A 23,812-nucleotide genomic window follows, 5' to 3' on the forward strand; every position below is an offset into this window, starting at 1 on the left:
CTTGAGATAAGAGACAGAAAACTCCATCCTGCCCCCATCAGCAACATCAGAGATCGGAGAAGACGCTAAGCTATCTCCAAAGAGATTTACTCATAAAATCGCTTCTCCTCACTTTTTCAGCCCTCTTAGATCATAGAAGTGATTGAGGAGGTGCAGAAGTCCTGGAATAGTTCTCAAACTCTGCCTTTTATACTCCTTCTACTGTAATGGAGATGTAAAATTTAAAAACTCTCTTTTGTGTCTAGTCAACACTTAAGTTGCATCATCATATTACATATAGAAAACTAAAGAGGGAGAAATTGGTTATCATTCTAAAAGACTTTTTAATTTATAGGTCATACAGACTAAAAATTGATATATATTTTTTAAAAACATGAGGTCAATCTAACAGCTAAGTAGTAAAACTTGTAATCAATAAAAAGAACACATTCTTTTGAAATGTATATGGGGATATTTATAAAAATGATCCCCATGTTAATTAGATCACAAACACATTTCTCATTTTCTGATCACAATGTAACAAATGTAATTGTTAATAAAATTGCAATAAGAAATGTCAATAACAAAAATACAGCTAAAAGTCAATAAAAAAATACAGGTAAAAGAAAATTGTATTTTGAAGAGAAAATATACTTTTAAATTACTCATGGGCTAAAGAGGGATTAATAAAGAAAATTACAAAAATAGGTATGATCAATAATAGCAATAAAAATACTATTTATTAAAATAAAAACTATAGCTAATGAAAAACATATAGCTCAAATAAGATTTTTTAAATATTAAAAATAATATATTCAAACATATATTGGTTCAAATAGCTGGAAAAATAGCAAGAGACTAAAAGGAAATAAAGATTAATGAGGAAATAAAAACATTTCTGAAGTATAAAAAACAAAAACAAAGATGTTCAACCAAAGCTGAAAACTATTTCTCTGAAAAGATTAATAAAGTATAACAAGCTTTAGGCAAGACAGATTAAGAAAGAAGTCAAGGATAAACAATATTAGCTGCAACAAAAGCTTAGACTCTAGACACTGTGGAGATCTTTTAAATTCTTAAATACTTTAAATAATTATGATGAATTTTTTAAATGAATTATGATGACATTTTTAAAATGTAAATGAAGGGAACACTGAATAGTCCCAAGCACTGTCTGTTTAGAAATACCTAGATAGAAAAATGACCATTTAATAAATGGATGTCCAAGTCAGAAATCCCCAGCCCCAACAAAAATGCCGACGGTGGACAGTTTTTTAGTCGACTTTTAATTTCCTAGAGTAGAAAGGAATGCTTAAATTTCACAAAGTGTTCTAAAAACTAGAAAGATAAAGAAACACTTCAATTCATGTTGTGGGTCATTTTAACCTGATTCCTATTCAAGACAAAAACATGACAAAGGAAAAATGTGTGAGTCAGTCTCACATATACCATTAGATATAAAAATCCTAAATTAATCTTTAATTTGGAGAGTTCAACAGGTTTCTATAAGCACAGGTTCATCGCAAGATAAAAGGATCAGGGTGTTATACATAAAGTTTAGATGCCGAAAAAGAAATAGCACTTTAATATAAAATTTTATATTTAATTCTCAGCAAGGCAAAGTACCTCTATAGAAGGGTTCGCCCTTACAGATGCAGTAATTGTGAGTGCACACTTGGACAAGGGAGGGGAAGGGGTTCTTATCCCTGACGCGCATGGCCCCTGCTGCTGTATCGTTCCCCTATTGACTAGAGTTAGACTGCACAGGCTAAACTAATTCCGATTGGCTAATTTAAAGAGAGTGACGGAGTGAGTGGTTTGGCGAAAAATGGTTATGACAGAGCAGGTAATCGGAATGAGTCAGGGTGGAGCAGGTGAGTGAAATGAATCAAGGTGGAGCAGGTAATCAAAAAAGGTTGCTTTATGAGGAAGTTTAAAGTAGAAGGCAAAGAATTGAACACATTGATTCTTTGAAATTTAAAACTCATATCTAACAGTGGTATGTGTCATTTCCTGAATTCTCACTTTTGAGATGTCTCAGGCAGGTTGAATGCAATCTTCCATCTTTGGAGCTGAGGGATGATAAAATGTCCTACATTTTTGGCTCTCTACTCCCATTCACATACAAGTAATACTGTAACTTTTAGACGTTTAATTTTTTGTTGCTGTTGTTGTTGATTTATGTGAGTGTACTCTGTAACTTCTGGAATATATTGGAAGATATATTAATGGCAATAAGTAAACACAAACAATTTAGGGGGAAGAGAAGACAGTTTCTGGTTCAGGGCAATTAGTGATCTTGTGGTTACACTTATGCTCACAGCCTAAATTACAAGTGACAAAAGAAAGAGAAAATTAAAAGTAAAATCATGGTGCTGGTGATTTACTAAGTAAAAAGAGTGAAGTACGAGGTTAATGTGTGTAGAATAGCTGGTATAATTTTTTGGAAAAAAAAAAAAACTGTGTGTGTGTGTGTGCATGTATTAATTACTGGTGATTATTTAAAAAACATTGGCTTGCGGAAATGGAATGGATAGTAGTACTTTTTACAGATAATTTTTACTTTTTATATTTTTCTATATTTTAAAAGGAAACACACACAGGAAAAAATGCAGAAGAGGTACTGTTTCACTGAAAGAAAGAAAGAGGACTGGGAGAAAGAGTAAACAGAAGATCAAAAAATAACAATTTTGATAAACTGGGAATGGAGAAGTGAGTATAATAGAAACATGACCACATTTCTTAAACATGTAAAGCAAATGGTAAAATAAAGTAGATTTAAAAATTCCACGGTGCCGGGCGCGGTGGCTCACGCCTGTAATCCCTGCACTTTGGGAGGCCGAGGCAGGCGGATCACGAGGTCAGGAGATCGAGACCATCCTGGCTAACACGGTGAAACCCCGTCTCTACTAAAATACAAAAAATTAGTCGGGCGCGGTGGCGGGCGCCTGTAGTCCCAGCTACTCGGGAGGCTGAAGCAGGAGAATGGCGGGAACCCGGGAGGCAGAGCTTGCAGTGAGCCGAGATCGCGCCACTGCACTCCAGCCTGGGCGACAGAGTGAAGACTCTGCCTCAAAAAATAAAAAATAAAAATAAATTTAAAAAAATTCCACAACCCAATATGGGTGATATTAAATGAGTACCATTTTCTCCAAAAGACAATGAGGAGGGTGAGGAATCAGAGTCAGCAAAATCTGACAGCAGAAATGGGAGGCGAGCAAGTCACAGGTAACGGTAGTAGTCCGTTCTCACACTGCTAACGAAGACATAACCGAGACTGGGTAAGTTATAAAGGAAAGAAGTTTAATTGACTCACAGTTCATCATGGCTGAGGAAGCCTCAGTAACCTTACAGTTATGGTGGAAGGGGAAGCCAACACATCCTTCTTCACATGGTGGCAGCAAGGAGAAGTGCAGAGCGAAATGGGGAAAAGCCCCCCAAAAAACCATCAGATCTCGTGAGAAGTCACTCACTATAATGAGAACAGTGTGAGGATAACTACCCCCATGATTCAATTACTTCCTACCGGGTCCCTCCCAAAACATGTGGGGATTATGGGAACTACAATTCAAGACGAGATTTGGGTGGGGACACAACCAAATCATATCAGTAACCCATGGGAGATGTCTTGCACAAGTTAATGTCGCTCAGTGGCTGGCTGATGTTTCTTCTCCCCAGGCCATAGTAAAGAAATCTATATAAAAGAAGTGGGCAATATGTTGGAGCTTTCAGTTAATTGGCAAATACTAACTTGTAGAATAAGCAATTCACTTAATAAATTTAATGTTGTAGCAATACCAAATTGTTTCCTTATCACAAATTTAATTATAGTTCATTTAGAAACAGGAATAAGAATACTTTAAAACCAACCTTACAGAATTTAGCCAAAAAGATTGCCATATGTAAATGTTATAATGTTTTTTTTTTTAAGAAAACAAAACATTTTAAATGAAGACAGAATTCAACTCATAAAAATTAAAAGAACAATAGAATAAACACAAAGGAAGCAAATGAAAGAGTTAATGAGATAAACGTAGCAATTAATAAAATAGAGAAAAACAGAACCAAGTGACTGAAAACAGAAAACCAAAACAAGTTTTTTTAGAAAAAACAATAAAAAGGCACCATTCTGGCAACTCTGACAAAAAAAAAAAAAAAAAAGAAAAAACACAAATGACAATAGGGATGAAAATGGGAACATATCATAAGTATAAAAGAGCATAACATTTTGAAAAAATGCTCTGTATAATTTTATTTCAATAAATGTGGAAATATCGATATAGTAAATAATCCTCGGGAACACTTATCAATATTCATACAAGAAGAAAAGAAAGATTACAACAGACTGATAACAACAGAAGAAATTTTAGAGATATTTAAAAAACATCCCCCCAAATCCCACATGGATTCTAGAAAATCTCAAGAAATACAAGAAACTGCTTTGATATATGGTAAAAGTTGATGAGATACTCCCATAATTCCACAAAATTATTAGAACCTCAACAACAAAGGAATAAAAATCATATTAGTAGTAGCAGCGGCAGCAACAGTAGTAGTAATAGCAATGAAGTCTGATCTTATGAATGAATACAGATATTTAAAATCCTAAAGAGAGTATTGCCAAAGAGATTCCAGAAATGAATTAAAAGCATCCCTAAGTAGAATGCACTCTAAGAATATAATGATGTTCTGAAATTAGAAAATACAAAAAGGAAAAACCTTATAATAACCTCCACAGATGTCCAGAAAACATATAATAAAATTCAATTTTTATTCCAAAGAAAACTCTTAATAAGATAACATTAAAAAAAAGTCTTTTGGACTTGTGAGAGTGTATCTGTAAAAAAAACAACAGTAAAATATCATATTTTTCAAAATTAGTGATGATTTTTTAAAAACTTAAAGGTATATTCTCTCTACCAGTAGTCAGTATTTTTCTGCAGATTTCTGCTAGAAAATTTAGACCTGTAGAGTACTACGTGCTGGCAAACAGGGTGTTCCCGATAAGTCCTGCTCTCACAAAGGAAGCAGGGCATTCCCAATAAGTCCTGCTCTTGCAAACGAAGCAGGGCGTTGGGGGCTTGTTTATGTGTAAACATCTTGAAAATCCAGAAAGTCAGGGAAATGTCAGAAAAACAACAATGTGTCTTGTGATTTGGCAACATTCCACAAACGACTGTATAAAATAAAGCAGAGCACACCATTGGAGGCGGCCGCCATGTTTGTCTTGTCTTGTGTTGTCTTGTGTGTTCATTCCTTTGTTTAGGAAACACGCGGACCCCCTACAAGACCAACTGAAATGAAATGTGGTAAAAATATTAAAAGAAAGAGACTACATTTTCCTTATGTTTTTGTAAAAAAATTAACAGATACAAGTGCAATTTTGTTACATGGATTTATTCTGTAGTGCTGAAGTCTGGGCTTTTAGTGTTTCCATCACCAAAATCCATTGTGCCCCTTAAGCATTTTCTTATCACCCACCGCCCTGCCACCCTCCCTCCCTTCCAAGTTTTCAATGTCTAGCTTTCCTCATTCTGTGTCTATCTCTACACACTATTTAGCTCCCACTTATAAATAAGAACATGCTGTATTTGACTTTCTGTTTGAGTTGTTTTACTTAAAATAATGACCTCTAGTTCCATTTATGTTATTGCAAAAGACATGATTTCATTCTTCTTTATGGCTCGGTAGTATTCCATTGTGTACATACACCAAGTGTTCTTGAACACACCATCTGTTGATGGATACCTAGGTTGACTCCTCATCTTTGCTATTGTGGATTATGTTGTAATAAACAGACAAGTGTAGGCATCTTTTTGATGTGATTTATTTTCCTTTGGGTAGATACTCAGTAGTGGGAGTACTGAATTGAATGGTAATTCTATGTTTAGTTCTTTGAGAAATCTCCATACTGCTTTCCATATAGGTTGTACTAATTTACCCATTTTCACCAACAGTACATAAGCATTCCATTTTCTCCACATCTTTACCAGAATCTTTTAACTTTTGACTTTCTAATAGTTGCCATTCTGATTGGTATAAGATGATATCTCATTGTGGTTTTAATTTGCATTTTTCTGGTGATTGGTGGTGAACATTTTTTATGCTTATTGGCCATTTATATATCTTCTTTTGAAAAATGTCTATTCATGTCCTCTGCCCACTTTTTAATAGGGTTATTTGATTTGCTGCTGCTGCTACTGTTGTTGTTGTTGTTGAGTTGTTTGACATTCATATTAATTCTGGAAATTAGTCCCCTGTTGATTGTATAGTTGACAAACATATTTGCCCATTCTATAGGCTGACTATTCACTCAGTTGATTATTTATTTTGCTGTGAAGAAACTTTTTAGTTTAATTAAGTCCCATTTATCTATTTTTGTTGTTGTGGTTTCTTGTGGTTTTGAGGTCTTAGTCATGAATTCTTCATTTAGACCAATGTCCAGAAGAGTTTTCCGTAGGTTTTATTGTAGTATTTTTACAGTTTCAGGTCTTACATTAAGCCTTTAGTTTATCTTGAGTTAATTATTGTATAGGTTTTATTCTAGTATTTTTATAGTTTCAAGTCTTACATTTAAGCCTTTAATTTATCTTGAGCTGATTGTTGTATATGGTGAGATACAGGGGTTCAGTTTCATTATTCTGCATATGGAAATCCTATTTCCCAGCATCATTTATTATTGAATAGGGAGTCTTTTCCTCAGTGTGTTTTTTGTTTACGTTGTCAAAGATCAGTTGGCTGTAGATATGCAGCTTTATTTCTGGATTCTCCATTCTGTTCCATTAATCTATGTGTCTATTTTTACACCAGCATCATGCTGTTCAAACAAGACAAGTAATGTCCACTTTTACCATTCCTATTTAGTCAGCATCATATCAGAAGGCTTAGGCAGAGCAATCAGGCAAGATTAAAAAAAAAAAAATCCCTGTTAGAAGACAGGAAGTCAGATTAACTCTATGTATTCTATTTAAGCATTCATATCCAGAAAACACTAAAGACTCCACCAAAAAACTCTTACATTTCATAAACGAATTCAGTAAAGTTTCAGGATACAAAATCAACATACAAAAATTAGTAGCATTTCTATACACCAATAGCAGTTAAGCAGAGAACCAAATCAAGAGTGCAATTCCATTTACAATAGCTACAAAAAATAAAATATCTAGAAATATATTTAACCAAGGAGGTGAAAGCTCTGTATAAGGAAAAGTACAAAACATTGATGAAAGAAACTGTAGATGACACAAACAAATGGAAAAATATCTCATGTTTACGGATTGGAAGAATATTATTAAAATGACCGTACTGCCCAAAGCAATCTACAGATTCAATGCAATCTCTATCAAAAAGTATATGCTCTTTGATACTAATTTCATTTGTCACAGAATTAGAAAAATAATTCTAAAATTCATACGAAACCAGAAAAGGGCCCGAGTAACCAAAGAATTCCTAAGCAAAAAGAACAAAGCTGGAGGTATCACATTACCTGACTTTAAATTTTCCTTATTGTTGTTAAATCATTTTCTCTTTAGACAATCTAAGCAAATCAACTAAAAAATGTTAGAACTAGGATTATTATTTCCAGTGTCAACTCTGAGGATTTGACACTGGAAATAAGACCTAAAGAATAAGAAGCTGATTCTACAAAGACTAGGGTTGTGTGTGTGTGTGTGTGTGTGTGTGTGTGTGGGTCTGTGTGTGTGTCTATACAAGTCTGTGTATATTTCAGTATTTATCTGTGTGTCAGTGTATGTATGTGTCTCTATGCATCTGTTTCTGTATATGTGTGTGTCTGTGTACTTGCATGTATGTGTGTCTGTGTTTGTCTGTGATTGTTTCTTGGTAGACATGAATCTTTATATGCAGGAATCTTTATATGCAGGAAGGAAAGAGAAACTCAAAGGCCTTGGGGTAGGAGATAATTTGGTGTTCCTTAAGAACAGAAAGGGATCTGGAAAGCTGGAGGTTATTAATCCAGGGAAATTAGTAAACATGGGTTCTGAGAGGTAGGTGGGAGCCAAGTTTCATAGAATATTGAAAGGCATGAAATGAGTTTGGATTTTGTTCAAAGAGAAACCTCTGGTCTGATGAATAATTAGGAGGGTGGCATATCCAATTTACATTTTTAGAATATTGTCATGGCTACTGGTTAATAGTAGCAAACTATTGTTCTCGATCAGAGAAGCTGCTTAGGAAGCTTCTGTGGTTGCTCAGGTGAGAGCTACCGTGGCCTTATTTGGATGTTGGCTGAGGTAGTAATGGAGAAAAGTAGACAGATTTGAGATGTATTTTGGAAGTGTAACTGACTAGACATGTGATTGAAATGAATATGGGAATGTCAGGGAAAGAAGGCTTTCAATGGTAGAATAGCAATTGTGTGGATAATATTGTTGCCACTAACTGTGATGATGAATAATTGGGCTAGAAGAATGTTAGATGGGGTGAAGAGAGGTGAAATTTAGAGATTCATTATAAGTTCACTAGATTGAAATGCAATCAGAAATCCAAGTGGATATGTCAAGTTTGACAATTGAAAAAAATATCTACAGTTCAGAGGAGAGGTCTGGGCCAGAGATATGTATTTGGAAAAATCAATATTTAAGTGTTTTATAAAGCTGTATCACAAAATAAAGTTATTCAGAAAGATAGAGAGGGAGAAATGGAGAAGAAGATCCAAACATAATCCCAGAGGCACTGCAACATTTACACAACTCACAGATAAAAAGGTGAGAGAAAGGAGAGACAGGAGTGTAGAGAAAAAGCAGGCAAATGAAATGTTACAGAAAATAAGAGAAGAATATGATTCAAAAAGGAAGAGCAATCAGTTGGATCAAATTCTGATTTTAAAAAAGTGCTAGATTACTTTGACAAGAAGCAACAAAAGCCAGACTGTATTGTGCTGGAAAGGACATAGAAGGTAAGAAAGCAGTTACACGCAAGTAGTGAGGGTAACACTGTCAAGAGGTTCTGCTACTGAAAAATGGGAGTATAGCAGGAGGGTGAGAGTCACTATGACAGTGCTTCTCATACTTTATTATATTATGTATACAAATCACCTGAGACTCTTGTTAAAATTCAGATTATGATTTTGTAGGTCTGAGATCTGATCCATAATATACTTCCACACATTCAAGTTGGAAGACTATCCGCTATTGCGTAAAAGATGAAAGTCGCAGAAGTACATGTGCAAGAGACATAACACACAGGATCAGATGGTCAAATCAGACTCACAGAAATCAGAGATAATTCCCAGAGTCAAACTTTACTAGTAATTTAAAAAATACACAGATGAACAAACCATATTAAGGGCTGAGACATGTCACATGACTACCCTAGTCCTTCCTCACCACATCTGATGCATGATCTCTGGACCAGAATGATAGATGAGTCCTCTAAGTAGGCATCTGCAGGTTATTACCTCCCACTCTATTGAGAGCATTTAATTTATGAGACATCTCCATTTATACCCTAGAAAGTTATGTAGCATGCATGATATTCGCCAGCAAGCTACGTCTCATAAACCTAAACATTCTGGCTTGATTAACTATGAGAAATCTTTCAGCCAGGGACATCCTGTTGAGGGCATTCAGGTGAAAGTAGTTCTCTTCCTCCTAGCAAATATCATCAGTCTGTTTATCTAGAGATTGAGTTGATAGATAGGTTAGGCCACACCACCTGCTTTCTTTCTCTTCCCCACAAGACCTCACCCTCAGCAGAGAAGGCAGTGAGTGGTTCACAGGACAGTTACTTTGATGACTCCTCCCCAGCAGGGTGATGAGGGTTCTTACTCATTCTATATCCTCATCCTACATCCTGTCTAGAGGACGGGAAACCTCTCTATGCTCTCAAGGGAGCAGTATGGGAGTGAAAACTTACTCCATTCTCCTTACTCTGTTCTCTCTCCTCTGTCCCTGTCACACTTCTCCAGGAAAAGTGTTTGGTGAGAGAGAGAGAGGAGACTTCTAGTCACTGGATCTCATTGCCTGCTAGTGGGATCAGTTGTTAATTGGACCTGAAAAGCCCTTTGTTCTCCCGATGTGATCTGCCTGGCTCACAGAGCACACTGTCTTCTAGTTTTATGCGTAATCCCCTTAAGCCTTCGGAGCAGAATCTCTCCTGAGCAAAAAAGTGATTGAGCCTAGTTGGGTAAATGTGGTTTAGGTAGATAGTTGAAAGCCCTGAGAGACCTGTTTTTGAGAAGGAGCAAGGCTTCTAGAGAAAAGCTGTGCTCCTAATTTGTCTTCTTATCAGACAGAATTAGAGTAAAGGATGGAGGGGTATTAAGGGCCCTCTCTTAACCTCAGACATATTATTACTAGAAGTTGTCTGCGTGTGTGTGTGTGCGCACGCGCATGCACGCGCCAGGCGGAGGGACTTCATCTCCTTGTACATAACAAATTTGTAGAAGGCTGCACCTCACCTGTTCATAGTGGTTTCTTTAGCAAAGTGTAGGGTAAAAGCAATTTTCCCTTTTTACTATATAAACTTTTGTATTATTTAATTTTTAATGTGCATGTACTACTTTGCAAGTTTCAAAGTGTACAGATGCCAAAATAGAAAGAGGCTTAAATAAAAGCTGTTCCAGAAACACAGTCTCCACCTAAGGAAGCTTCAAGTCCAATACCAATTGCACCTCCTCTGAAAACTATGCATGGTTTGCTCAGCTGACAGGAATCTTGCCACTCTTAGAACCTTGAAGCACATATTGCTAAACCCATTTGGACTTTCTCATTACTGCTTGCAGCCGGTGCACTCTATTTCTTCATGTCTGTAGCTCATGGTCCTACAAACCACTTAGGGTAGGAGCAGAGTATGTCTTGTACTGTTTCAGTTTGCCTGATTGATACTGCCTCTTGCACATGACAGGTTCCTAACTGTCACAATGTTGATTAACTGATGGGAGAGTTTCCTCTGAAACCTGGTGAGATGCAGAGAAAGCCCTCTCAGTCCTTTTCTTAATCTTTGTGATTCTTAAGAGGACATGGCCCAAATGGAGAGGGTCATGTTAGCAGCGTCAGTGAGAGCTGTGGGGAAAACAGCCCTACCTCTAGGCAGAAGGCCCTCTTATTCACAGCTGCATGCCTCAGGATCATGAAAATTAATAAAATAGTGAATAAGGCAAACAACTCAATCACTGTTGTGCATTCTAAGATATAAATGACTAGGTCCAAGCTGCTTTAAGATCTTAATCTAGTCTGAGGTCAGGTGTATCTTTTTGAACTTTCAGCAGCACAAACTTTTATTATTATATGTAAACTCTTTAAAATGTTTATTCAATTTGTGCACTGTTCTTCTTGGCCAACATGTATCAACACTAGGACTAAAACACTCCTCCTCTCTGTGATCTGACCAGGACAATTCCACTTCCCTGCTTTGGTACTAATCAGGCAAAGAAACATAATATTGGCACCTGAAAACACTTATCCTCACATTTCTGGTACCTCTCTCCTTGGAGGTAACTAGGAAAAAAGTACCCCACATAAGGACAGCACAGCAGCTGCTAATCTTCAGCTGCACCTTTGCTGATTCCTCATCTTCATTTTCTGTGTCCCTGAGTGCACCACCTTGTTCTGTCTCCCTTAACTCTAACTTCTTCCAGTGAGAAGGTTGCTGTTTACTTACCTGTTCACTTACCTGTGTCAGAAAGTTCAACCCGAGGTTCACAATGATATAATGGTAGGAAAGTAGACTATGAAGGAGATACATTGGGTAAAGATGGTAAAGAAAGTGAAGTATCTTATTACATAGAAAATAACGAACTAGAGGATTTACCACACTATCATGCCATTCAATTGTTTCTAATGTCAGAAGAAGAAAAAAAATCTTCAAAATTCAGAACTGCTAAAAAACCTACTACTGCCTGCAACTTATAATTACCTGGTTTTTGATTTGAGAAAAACAGTGTTGTCATGAAAAATGTGGAAAAGTATAAATTGATAGAAGAGACTGGCTCAAAAATATCAATAATCTGTCAGTAGGTTAATGATTAAATAAATATAGAATGTGTATAATATGTACTATTAGCCAATAAAAATATCAAACCTCTGTGTACAAATTAGGAAAGATACAGACAGAATAAGTGAAAAGGAAGCTATAGGACACAATGTATAAAATAATCCGTGTTTTTCTAATTCCATGGATGTGTGCATATGTATATAAATAAAATACATGTCTACACACATGCCTAGCAAGAAAACAAGGAAGAATACACAATAAATTGTCAACAGCAGTTATCTTTGACTGGACCTATCTTTGACCAAATAGGATTGGATGTCTGTAGAGGCCAGATAGAGTTACATTTTTATACTTGATATACTTTTGTTTTAAATTAGAGAATATAATTGGAAAAACATAGTACTACACATGGATATATTTTTCTTTAGTTAAACTGAGGTAAGAATATTAATACATATCATCAAATGCTTTTACTATCAAAAAGAATCATACAATTTCACACTGTAGCCTCAGCTACATGAGGAATATTTTGGGAGCTTTCTCCTGCATCAGTTTTTCTCTCTGTGTTCCCATCGGCATATTAACACAATAAAATTATACCATGCATATAAAAAGGATTCCCTCGCTCTCCCATCCTTCCAGCGATCACCCCATTTGTCTGCTCACTTTTTCCTACTTATTTCTCTTCTTCTCTTTAGATCAGTCCATGGGACTTTCATCCCCATCACTTCTCTTGTTCATGTTCCCAGTGGCCAAATCTAATGGACAAACCTAATGGACACTTCCTTGTCCTCTTCCTACTTTGCTGCATGGCAGAGTTTAATACAGGTGACCATTTCCTCACCTTTGAAACACTGTCTTCACTTGGCTTCCATATTACTACAGACTCTGATTTCCAAACACCAGCAGAAATTTCTGGCCTCCTTTATTCTATCCTCTTCCTTTTCCATACTCTCGATACTGGAGTCTTGAGACTCAGTCATCAGATCTGTGTTCTTCTGTATCTTTACTCACTCCAAACTTCAAATCCCATGGCTCTAAATACTGCTGGTCATAGCTTAGAAGAATGCCCATGGATATAGTAAACAAACCCCCAAGTTACAGTAAATAAACAAATTTATTTCTTATGCAATAGCTCAATGCAGAATTTTTCTAATGTATGAACTGTTATTTAGTAAATAACCAGAAATCTTATAACCAAAAGATTTTTGTATAATCTTCTTTCTCTCTCCCTCTTAAACTTCTACTCCCACTCCAGACACTTGACTTTTTTGAGTTATTCCTTGTTAATTGAAGCGTCATTACTAACATCGACACTATGATTATAGAGGCATGTGGTCTCACATGAGCATGTACTTATCAGCAGGCACAAGCTGCGTGCATTACATGAAGCTTTGATAGCTGGAGAATTAGACCACACATAAACAAGTAACTCTACTGGAAAATAATGTTGTTTGATCAGGGACAGCCAAGTTAGTAGATCAATACATAAAAACTACTTTAATTCATGGCAAGGCCAAAGCTCCTGTGAATGAATATTCACATCCATCTGATACTCTTACAGTTTTGCCAATTTCACAGGTATAAGTGGAGCAGAAAGAGCACATGAATTTCAAACACATTCATCCGGAAAGCAGAGATTATATAATGTTTAGGAAAAATCACCTGAGTTCAGATGGTATAAATTTAAAAATTAGCTTAGCAGTGGAACAACTATTTAATCAATTTATTTCACTGTATAATAATGACGATAATAATGAAATTTTTACATATGCCAGTCTTCTACATGCTCTCCATATATTCACACATTTAATCCTTACAACAATTCTAAAATTTAAGGGTACTAAATACTCATTAAACAGATGAGGGCTGAGGGACAGAGAGGATATGTGGTTTGTTCAAGGTCTACAAGGTCTACAGTGAACAACTTGTAGCATCAGGATTTAAACCCAGGAAATCCATCTCCAACGTGTGCAACACTGCTTCTAGAACATTAGGGCCATGAATTTCCAAAAGATAAGGAAGGATTGACATTTATAGAAGTTTTATGTTACCATTCCTGAGCTTTGCAAAATTGATATTTAATACCTATGAACAGCACACATTCAGTTATCTGCTATGGAAAAACATCTTAAGAAAAATAAATAATCAGGTCATCTTCTAACTAATGGCAGTATTTTAGTTGTTAGGTTAATAAACAAAGACAAAACCATCCATTGAAGCCCTCAAATCTATGGAATGCTTTGTCACAAGTTAACCACTGAATTGTAAAAAGCTATGGGATGTTTAATCGCAGATTAAACCACTGAATCTGAGCATTATTTTAAATATTATTATTAAAACAGCAAAATACAGAATACCACACTTTTCCTATCTCGATTGCAAGCAAAGATTCTATTTACATTTCTATTTCCTTATCAGGGAAAGATTTGATCTAAATTTCTATTTCTGGCAAAGAGTAAAAACAACTATGAGGCAGTAGAGCAGAGTGTTAAGAGAACTGACTGAAATGGAACAATGACCCTCATTCATTAGCCAATGATGCTGCCACCATCACAAATTCCACAGCCAATGTTGTCACTGAAACCATTCTCCTCAGGCTTGGTTTTCCTATCTTGCAGACGGTAAAGAGAAAATAAAATTTTGTTTAATTATTCTTATTTTAATTGTATACTTGCAATTGTAAGTCTACAATTGCAATAGCATTCTTGATTAATTGCAACTATATTCTTATTTTAATTGTAGACTTACTCATTTTAAGACTAAGTTATCCTGTTCAGGACAAAGATCAAAGTGGCAGATGGCGTATTCTAGTCTAACGTACTTTTTGCTCCATTATTTTAAAACTACTTGTGTCACTTTTCTAGAAGGCTTGTTGGTATCCGGTGGATTTCAGGTAAGCCTGTCCCAGTTCTTCTGTGGACAAGGCCCTGTGATGCAAATCATGGTCTGATCACTCTCAAGTTCAGCTGGACCACTTCTGACCTCACCGTCACTGGATCTGATATATTAAACACCTCATGCATGACATTTGCTAGGTTCTCATCTGGATAGAGTTAAACTTTGGGTCCTCTCTGAAATATAGAAAAATTTGAAGGGAATACAGAGTGAATTGAATATTACTTTCTCACAATAAAGAAAGTTGTCAATAATTCTCAAAAATTTCTAGAAAATACTGAAAAGTACAAAGAATTTTAAAAGTCATTATTATCGGTTCCACCAATAAGAAATTATCCCATATGGCTTTTTTAGTCTAGTCAATATACTTGAAATCACACTCTATTTCTATATTTTTCATTATAAATGTAATTTATTTTTAGATTACTAAATTTACTTGTAAAAATATTGGCAATGCCACTATCACATTTCATTATTTTACAATATTTTACTTAGTTCTTTCATTGTTTTTGAACACCTAGCTTACAAGTTTTCATTAGTGTGAATAAAATTGCAGTGAACATCTTGAATATAAATAACAGTCCTTTTTGATCTGTAGTATTAATGAATAGTATGGAATTAAATCAACAAACTAAACATCTTTGCCTTTGTAAGCTTTTTGATATGTATTGTAAACCTGTGTCTAGAAAGGCTGTGTACCATCATGTATTCTCAATGAGAAGAAACAAAGGTCACCCATCTACTAAAGCATTATCAATTTTATGCATTTCCTTGATTATATTTCGCTGATTTGATAAATGAATGTGGTATCTCACTTCATGAATTCAAATTATTTTGATTATTCCCAATGAGAAATGATTTTTCATTTTCTATTACTAGTATCCCACTATTTTATTGATCCTCCAGAGAGTCTTGTCTAAGATATGTTTACTCAATCCATTCTTTTCTTCTATTTTCTAATTCTTTCATTTCAACTCTAATTTCATAGTTTCATCCTGCCTGTTTCCCTTGAGCCTTCTGGGGTTTTTTCTTTTCTAAATCTTTGGTTTGAAAATCAAAATACAAGATATATTTGTTTTTTCATGTCAATATCTTATATCTGATCAAATACTTTAAGAATGTATTTTTTAATTTTTGCAATTTAGATATTTTCAATTTAACTTTTGTTTATCTTTAGTTTATTTCATTCTAGCCATAAAATATGACTTCTATAATTTCTACTGATTATTTCTGGAAATATTTCACAAGTGTTATTCACCAGCTCCTTATTGAGATAAAAAATAATCACTCCCATTTTCTCACACCAAATGTTTTTACTTCAGTGTATGTCTTGCTGTTAGTAATTACATATTTCTTAGCTCATTCACTTTCTTATTTTGTCTCACCCACTATGCTCTGTAAAGATAGCAATCATGATGCCTTCTTTGATCAACATTGTATTTCCAGAACCTAGATAAGGTTTTATTTTGGGAATCAGTGAAATGTGAAAAACATCCATCAGTGAAATGTGAAAAACATCCAAGGACTGGTGGTGGGAGTAAAAGCAGGGAAAACTAACACATCCAAAAGCGTGCCTCAAGAAAGTCAATGTTAGACATGAGTGAGTGATATTGACATTGCTTGTCTTCCACTTGGTTCAGACAACTTAGGGGAAAAGGCAGATAGCTAGAACATCTTCCTATCAACTTTATAACTGGGTGTGCTATTTCATTTCATAAGGCAAATTGTGCATAGGCCATGGACTGATTTTGTTGTTTGCTTTTTCTCTCTTTGTGTGTGTTGTTGATGATGATGTTTTGTTGCTCTTTTTTCCTTTTTTATGTTCTCCAGCCTATAAACCTTCCTTTTAAGACTGGAAATCAGTAACTGTACTGTAAATGGGGGAATAAATTCCACTTATGGAGATTTTAAGGATCATTCCAACCAGCCACAGAAATTATGCTCAGGGAGGCATAGGAAATTACAAGATTTATTATATTTACAAGTACTAGAGACAGGAGGCAAGGCACACCACACCAGCAGCTACATGGGAGGAGCTCCAAGGGAGCAGGATCAATCAAGCAGGAAGCAGTTGGAGAGCCTACAGAGGCAGTGAGGACCCGAGGGCAAGTGCCTTTATTGAGGGTTGGGATGAAGTACAAGCAAAAAGCAGGAGGGGATTTTATTTTTGTGATTGAATGACACTAGGTCATAGGGGAGGTCAAGATAAGGAATTTGTGGCAGGGACCAACCTTATCAACAGATGTACCCAGTTGTTTGACAGCTCATAGCCTGTTTGTGGGGATATTGAGGAATCAGGAATACATGAAGTTATAAAAATTTATAATATAGTAACCTGTGATAATAGGTTATTGATGCAAACTTTTTAAAATATTAGGTATATTTTTCATCAGTTTTCAAGAGTTCTTAAATATTTCGATTCAGAATTCCCTATTTTATTCTGAAATCTGGGTGACACTTCTTAGACTTGAAGTTTTTATGCTGTTGGGGTAAGATTTAAGTTAATGCATTTGTTCTCTCATAAACACACATCAGTGAAAACACTCTGTTGTCTCTTTATTCAACAGCTTCCACAAGCACATTATTATCTATGAAAATTGGAAAACTCATTTAATTTGACCTGTGAAAAATTTTCTACAGTGGATGAGGTGTCATTTCTTGTTATCACCCTTTATTTGTGACATGCTCCTGGGAATAAGTTGACCTAGGAAAATAATTTTCAAACCTCTCTTCAAAGAATCACTGCAATTACTAATAATAATGACAAAACAAGTCTCTGAATGATAAACTTTTTTCCTAATGCCACATATTTCTTGTTATACAGATTGATATTATCATCTTTCCTAAAGAATTATCGCTGAGCTTCAAGATCCATCATAAGCATCACTCCTCTGGTTTCTATCTCCCTAAAGTAGAATATGTGTCCCCTCCCCTGTTCTCCCATCAAAAACTATTTATTTTCTTTATGTAACTATTATCTTTTTTTCACATTAGACTGTAATTACTTGTTCACCTGTCAATCTCCCCAAGAAAATTTTGAACTCCTTGATAACAAGTCTTCACATAGCCCCAGTGCCTACCATAGCGCCTAGTACATAGCAGTACTCAATAAATATTAGTAATATATGGGAAAGGAGAAAAGAACAGAAGGATAAAAGAAGGAGAGGGAAAGGGATGAAAAGTAGGATCACTATAGAAATAGTCAGAATCAAAGTTTGATATTATAAGCACAGGAATGTGTGTGTACACATGTGTATGTCACGTGTGTGTACACATGTGTATGTCACATGTGTGTGTGTTTTTTGGCAAATAGGAATGAGATCATATGGAACAAATTAAAATCACAAAAATGTTGATGCTTGCTCAGTCTTCTCAAGCTATATTGTAGAGGTTTAAATCTTCGTCAAAATATTTTCGTCCTCTCTAGAGACGCAAGTTTTAATGATATCTGCCTCACTACTGTACCTTATTTGCTTTCTTTTTCTATCTCGCCAACCCTCTGAAGAAATGAGTAACACTGAATGCATATTTTGTAAGTGCATGATAAATATCTGCTGAATAAATCCATGAGTGAATGAATGAATACTTAACAATGAAAGAACACCTAAAGCATAAAGTAAAAACTAAGATCTGATTTTCCCACTCAGAATTTTAAAAATGTACTTGAAATACGTTTATTCCTTACTGAAGTGATGGTTAATATTTCAATAGTGAGGACTGATTTTCTAAAACTTTGTTAATTAGATATGGACAAATTCACAGTATTTGTCCTTTATGTTCAAAGTAGAGTCTGTTGACAGCCATGTCCTGGTCTATTCTAGACTAATAACTTCCTAGTCACCGGTCTGGCTTTGCTGTCTAAAAAGCAAAAGCTTTGTTAATTAGCAAATGTGAATAGTACTGGATTGACTCTACCCAATTAGATTTTGTTGACCTGCCAAAGTGAATTTATCATTAGCATTTATTAGGTATACACACACACCAAAAACAATTGCTCTAATGGGCTTTAGCATTCCAGATTGTTCATGGTATCCTCTTTTCACTCAAGTATAGTGTAACTGAAAAAAACAAAACTTTAGAGTCGAAGGCCTGTGAACGTATTTCAGCTCTTCACCTTTCAACTGTAGGCTCTGCAAATATTATTTAACCTATCTAAGCCACAATATTCCAGTAATAAAATGGTAGTAATAACACTTTTGTTATAGTATCATTATGATCATTATGGCAGTCTAAGTAGATCATGGAAAAGCCTGCTTGATTTGTATCTCATAACATGCCTAGTGTTTGTTATATACTTGGGAAATCTTTTTAAACAGAACTAATAGGATTAATTTAGGACCACTACTATCAAAACAGTTTTGAAGTTAAAGAAGGTATGCTGGCTAGATTCATGAATTCATTTATTTGGTATACATTTATCGGGAGAACTTCGAAAGACCTGTACAGTTGACCCTTGAACAACATGGGTTTGAACTAATCAGGTCCACTTGTACACAGATTTTCTTCCACCTCTGACACCCCTGAGACAGCAAGATCAACTCCTCCCCTTCTTCCTGCCCCTCAGCCTACTCAATGTGAAGACAATGAGAATGAAGACCTATATGATGATCACCTCCACTTAATGAATAAATATATTTTATCTTCCTGGTTATTTAATAACATTTTATTTTCTGCAGCTTACATTATTATAATAATATAATATGAAATACACATAACAAAAAATATGTGTGAATTGAGCATTTCTGTTATTAGTAAGGCATCTGGTCAATAGTAGGCTATTAATAGTTAAGTTTCGGGGGAGTCAAAAGTTAAACAAGAATTTTCAACCACACAAGAGGTCTGTGTCCCTAACCTCAGGTTGCTCAAGGGTCAGCTGTATAAACACTGAGATATTATCTCTGTCTTCCAAAGGGATATGATCCACTTAAGGAGATAAAATACATGCATGCGTGACTACAATACTATGTAAGATATGATAAAGTTAGATTTTAAAAAGTGTTTTCTGCAGTTATATAAAAATATCTTCCCCAAATGAGTCTATTTGAACAACTGATTGCAATTATTCATATACATATTTTTTTCTTTTTGAGACGGAGTCTCACTCTGTTGCCCAGACTGTAGTGCAGTGACGTGATCTCGGCTCACTGCAACCTCTGCCTTCCAGGTTCAAGCAATTCTCCTGCTTCAGTCTCCCAAGTAGCTGGAACTACAGATGCCTGCCACCATGTCTGGCTAACTTTTTTGTATTTTTAGTAGAGACAGAGTTTCACCATGTTGGCCAGGCTGGTTTCAAATTCCTGACCTCAGGTGATCTGCCAGCCTCTGCCCCCCAAAGCACTAAGATAACAGGTATGAGCCACTCCTCCTGGCCACTCATATCATTTTTTAAACACACATTGTCACTGTAATTGCTATCAAAATTGACTTCCCAAGTTATGCTAAGAACTACTATATTATTTCCCATTGTAATAACAATCTTCCTTTATAATTGGTAGTTTTTGCAGCTATTTAAAAAGCCAAAATTCGTAAGGGTATTTTCAACAGCTTCATTTTGTCAGTAAAGATGCTTCTAATTCATAAGACAAGCAGTACTGTAACAGTAATTAAAAAGGTATCTAGGTGGGGTGTGTGTGTGTGTGTGTGTGTGCGCGCTTCCCCAGAGTCAAAGGAATTCCACGATTCATAAAGGAAAGAGATACATGTTAGTGCTGGGGTGTCAGGCAATGACTTGGAAACTAGGCCTTTTGTTACTGAAATAAATGAAAGAAAAACTAAAATGGAAGGAATGATGAAAAATAAAGAAGAATGGAGGCCGGGTGTGGCGACTCACACCTGTAATCCCAGCACTTTGGGAGGCCAAGGTAGGTGGATCACTTAAGGTCAGGAGTTCAAGACCAACCTGGCCAACAGGGTAAAACCCTGTCTCTACCAAAAAAAACAAAAAAATTAGCCGGGTGTGGTGGCACGCACCTGCAATCCCAGCTACATGGGAGGCTGAGGCAGGAGAATGGCTTGAATCTGGAAGACGGAGTTGCAGTGAGTTGAGATTGTGCCACTGCACTCCAGCCCAGCATTGGGTGGACTCCAGTTTGGGTGGCAGAGTGAGATTCTGTCTCAAAAAAATTAATTAATTAATTAATTAAAAGGATGAATGAAGGCATGAGGGTGGTGCATAAACTAAGAATGAATAGACAGTAGTGTAGTAGTACCAGCTGAAAGCACACATGTGATTGCTAAATGTGTGAACTCAGATCTGAGAGCTTAAGGCAAACTGAAAGATGCTTTGAGCTTTATAAACGACTTCCAATATGCCACATTAAAATTTTGAACTTCTGTAAGACCCGAATAATTGTCCCCAAAAGACTGCTTCATGCCTTAGTTGTGTCACTATTATTTAAAGATATTTTGCTAAATTCTGTACTAAGTATGAGTAGTCACATTTATCACTATTAACTAAGCAACTAAAAGTTGTGCTATTACATATTGGGTTTTTTTCCTAAAACAAATACTATGTAACTTCTGCTTCTCAGGAAGAAACTAGACTATTATTAATCTGTGACAAGCTCTTGTGCTTTGCTGAGGAGTGTAATATTTTAGTTATTCTCTTTACCATCCCCCAAAATGCCACTCACTAGCTCTATGAATTCATGCAAGTAATTCAGTTCACCAAGCCTCCGTGTCTTTTCTGCAAAATGGAAATAATATCTGTGTTTTTAAGTTTGAGATAATATATATAACTCTGGGAATAATACATACATAAGTATCATTACTATTAATATTACTACTTTTTGCTGTTTATTTTCTCTCATTGTGGTAAGAGCACTTAACATGAGATTTTTCTCTCAACAAATTGTTTGTGTACATTATTACTAACTACATGCACAGTGTTGTGCAGCAGATACCCAAAGCTTATTACCTTGCTTGACTTGTAATGCCTATTGATTAGTAACTCCCCATTTCTCCTTCCCCCTTGCTTGCCATTTCTTTACCCTTCGCTTCACTTACCATTAGAAACAGCTGTCTGACCACTCTCTACAACTTTGGAGGGCATCATGCTGCATATAATTATAAACCAGGGTTCCAGAGGAAAGCACTTTACAAATTGTAAAGTTCAATAAAATGCAAAAAAAAAAAAAAAGAGAGAGAGAGAGAGAGAAGTAAACTTCTTAATAAATTTTAGTACCCCCTGGTACTCTGCAATAAATAAAAATTTAAATCAATATCTTCTCCCACACAAAAAATAAATTAAATAAATCTATGGAAGTGATCACACGCTCGAGCTATGGAAAGACAAAATCAGCCCTTTGCACCAATTTAATACACGTTTCAAAGCCAAAATACACAGTCTCTAATCTAGAGGGACAGTAGCAAGTAATTACAAGTTATAAAAAAGCTCTAAGCAAAGGAAAAGATGACTTTAGATGCCAAAAAAAGTAAAATAAAATGAATAGAGAACAATTTTGATAAAATGCTTACTTTTTTATAATAAACAGAGAAAGAACAGTTCTAGAATTGAAATAAAGTGTTTTTATTTGTGTGATGTCTACAACTGTGTTTAATGGTACTGAACACCTTAATTGCGGACAGTTCCCTCAGAGAATCAATCGATTTTTGTGTACATACATTATCAAAAGACGCATTTGCCTTTTAACAGCAGTTGATACAGAAGGAGGTATATTCCTCCCATAATATTATGAGGAGCTTTTTGGCTTTATTTCCCTTTTACCAGTTATAAGCCTGTGCACTGAAAGGCAGCATTAGACAAGATGCAGGCATATTGCTAAGAAGCTAAAAAATAAAGTTGGTAGGCAATAATAGCATATATATATGGGGGGGGAGCTTGAAGCAAGCATATTAACAAAGAAATAATAATGAAACATAACAAACACTGCTACTGTCTCTGAAAGGGAAGTACAATATGTGCTGTGGAGCAGCACCAAGCAAATAAACAAATCCCCTGAAAACAAGAAACTCTTCCCAAGAAATATTAATACACAACATTCAGATATACAACATACACAAGAAAATACAGCAAAGAGATCATCTGTATTCTGATCACCAAGGCCTGCTAAAGGCTCACTTAATTAGTCTCATTTCAAAGGGCTTCTCCTCCAGAGCACATATGGATGCAATGATTACCTCTTATATCAGTACTGCTTTCAGGGCAGGGCAATTTCTTACCAGCACAAGCGCTGCCTCTCAGGCTCATGCCTCATTCTTCCGCCACAGGTTCTGCTTCCCCACTGCCTCTCCTCCATTGTACTACCTAGCAATAGCTGCTGTCTACCACTGAGGAAGTAAAAGAGATATTAATCAGTTTCAACCAAGGCTTCGCAATTTCCTCTACTCTACTCAGAAGAGGGCTGCAAGAGAACAGAGTCATCAGAGAGAGAAGGCAGCAGCAGCGATAAAGATTCCTAACTGTGCTGACTTACACTCCTCTCTGCAAGGAACTGAGGAAATATTCAAAGAGGAAACTGTGGCTTCTATTTAGGAATTCACCTTAATGCACCTTAGCAGAACCTTATTCCAAAAAGAGGACTTGCCATTGAGTACCTACATCAATAACCTCCAAGAGAAAATGGTCACAGGTTTGCAACACTGAGTACAATGGGTAGTATCCATTTTGCCACCTATATGATTCCTAATTCCGTTACTGGGCATTGTACACCTCTGGGGAAAGCAGGGGCACATACATACAAAACACTGTGAGAAAATGGTTCCCATATTTCCTATTACAGAAATTCTGTCATTATTGCATTATATTAAAAAAACAGATACAATTGGGCCTGTCATGAAACAGACATAATTCACAGTAACAACGGCTAGTTCTCATTTTCATTCATTCATTAAAAATTACATTTATTGAGAGTCTTTCATGTGCCAGAATATCAGAATCTATTACTGATATTGTTCAGCTCTGGGTAAAACACATGCATGTACTCACATATAAACCGCTGTGAGACAATGCCCTCCTGTA

This window comes from Mandrillus leucophaeus, unplaced genomic scaffold (genome assembly GCF_000951045.1).
Source record: "Mandrillus leucophaeus isolate KB7577 unplaced genomic scaffold, Mleu.le_1.0 Scaffold592, whole genome shotgun sequence".
NCBI classification, from domain to species: domain Eukaryota; kingdom Metazoa; phylum Chordata; class Mammalia; order Primates; family Cercopithecidae; genus Mandrillus; species Mandrillus leucophaeus.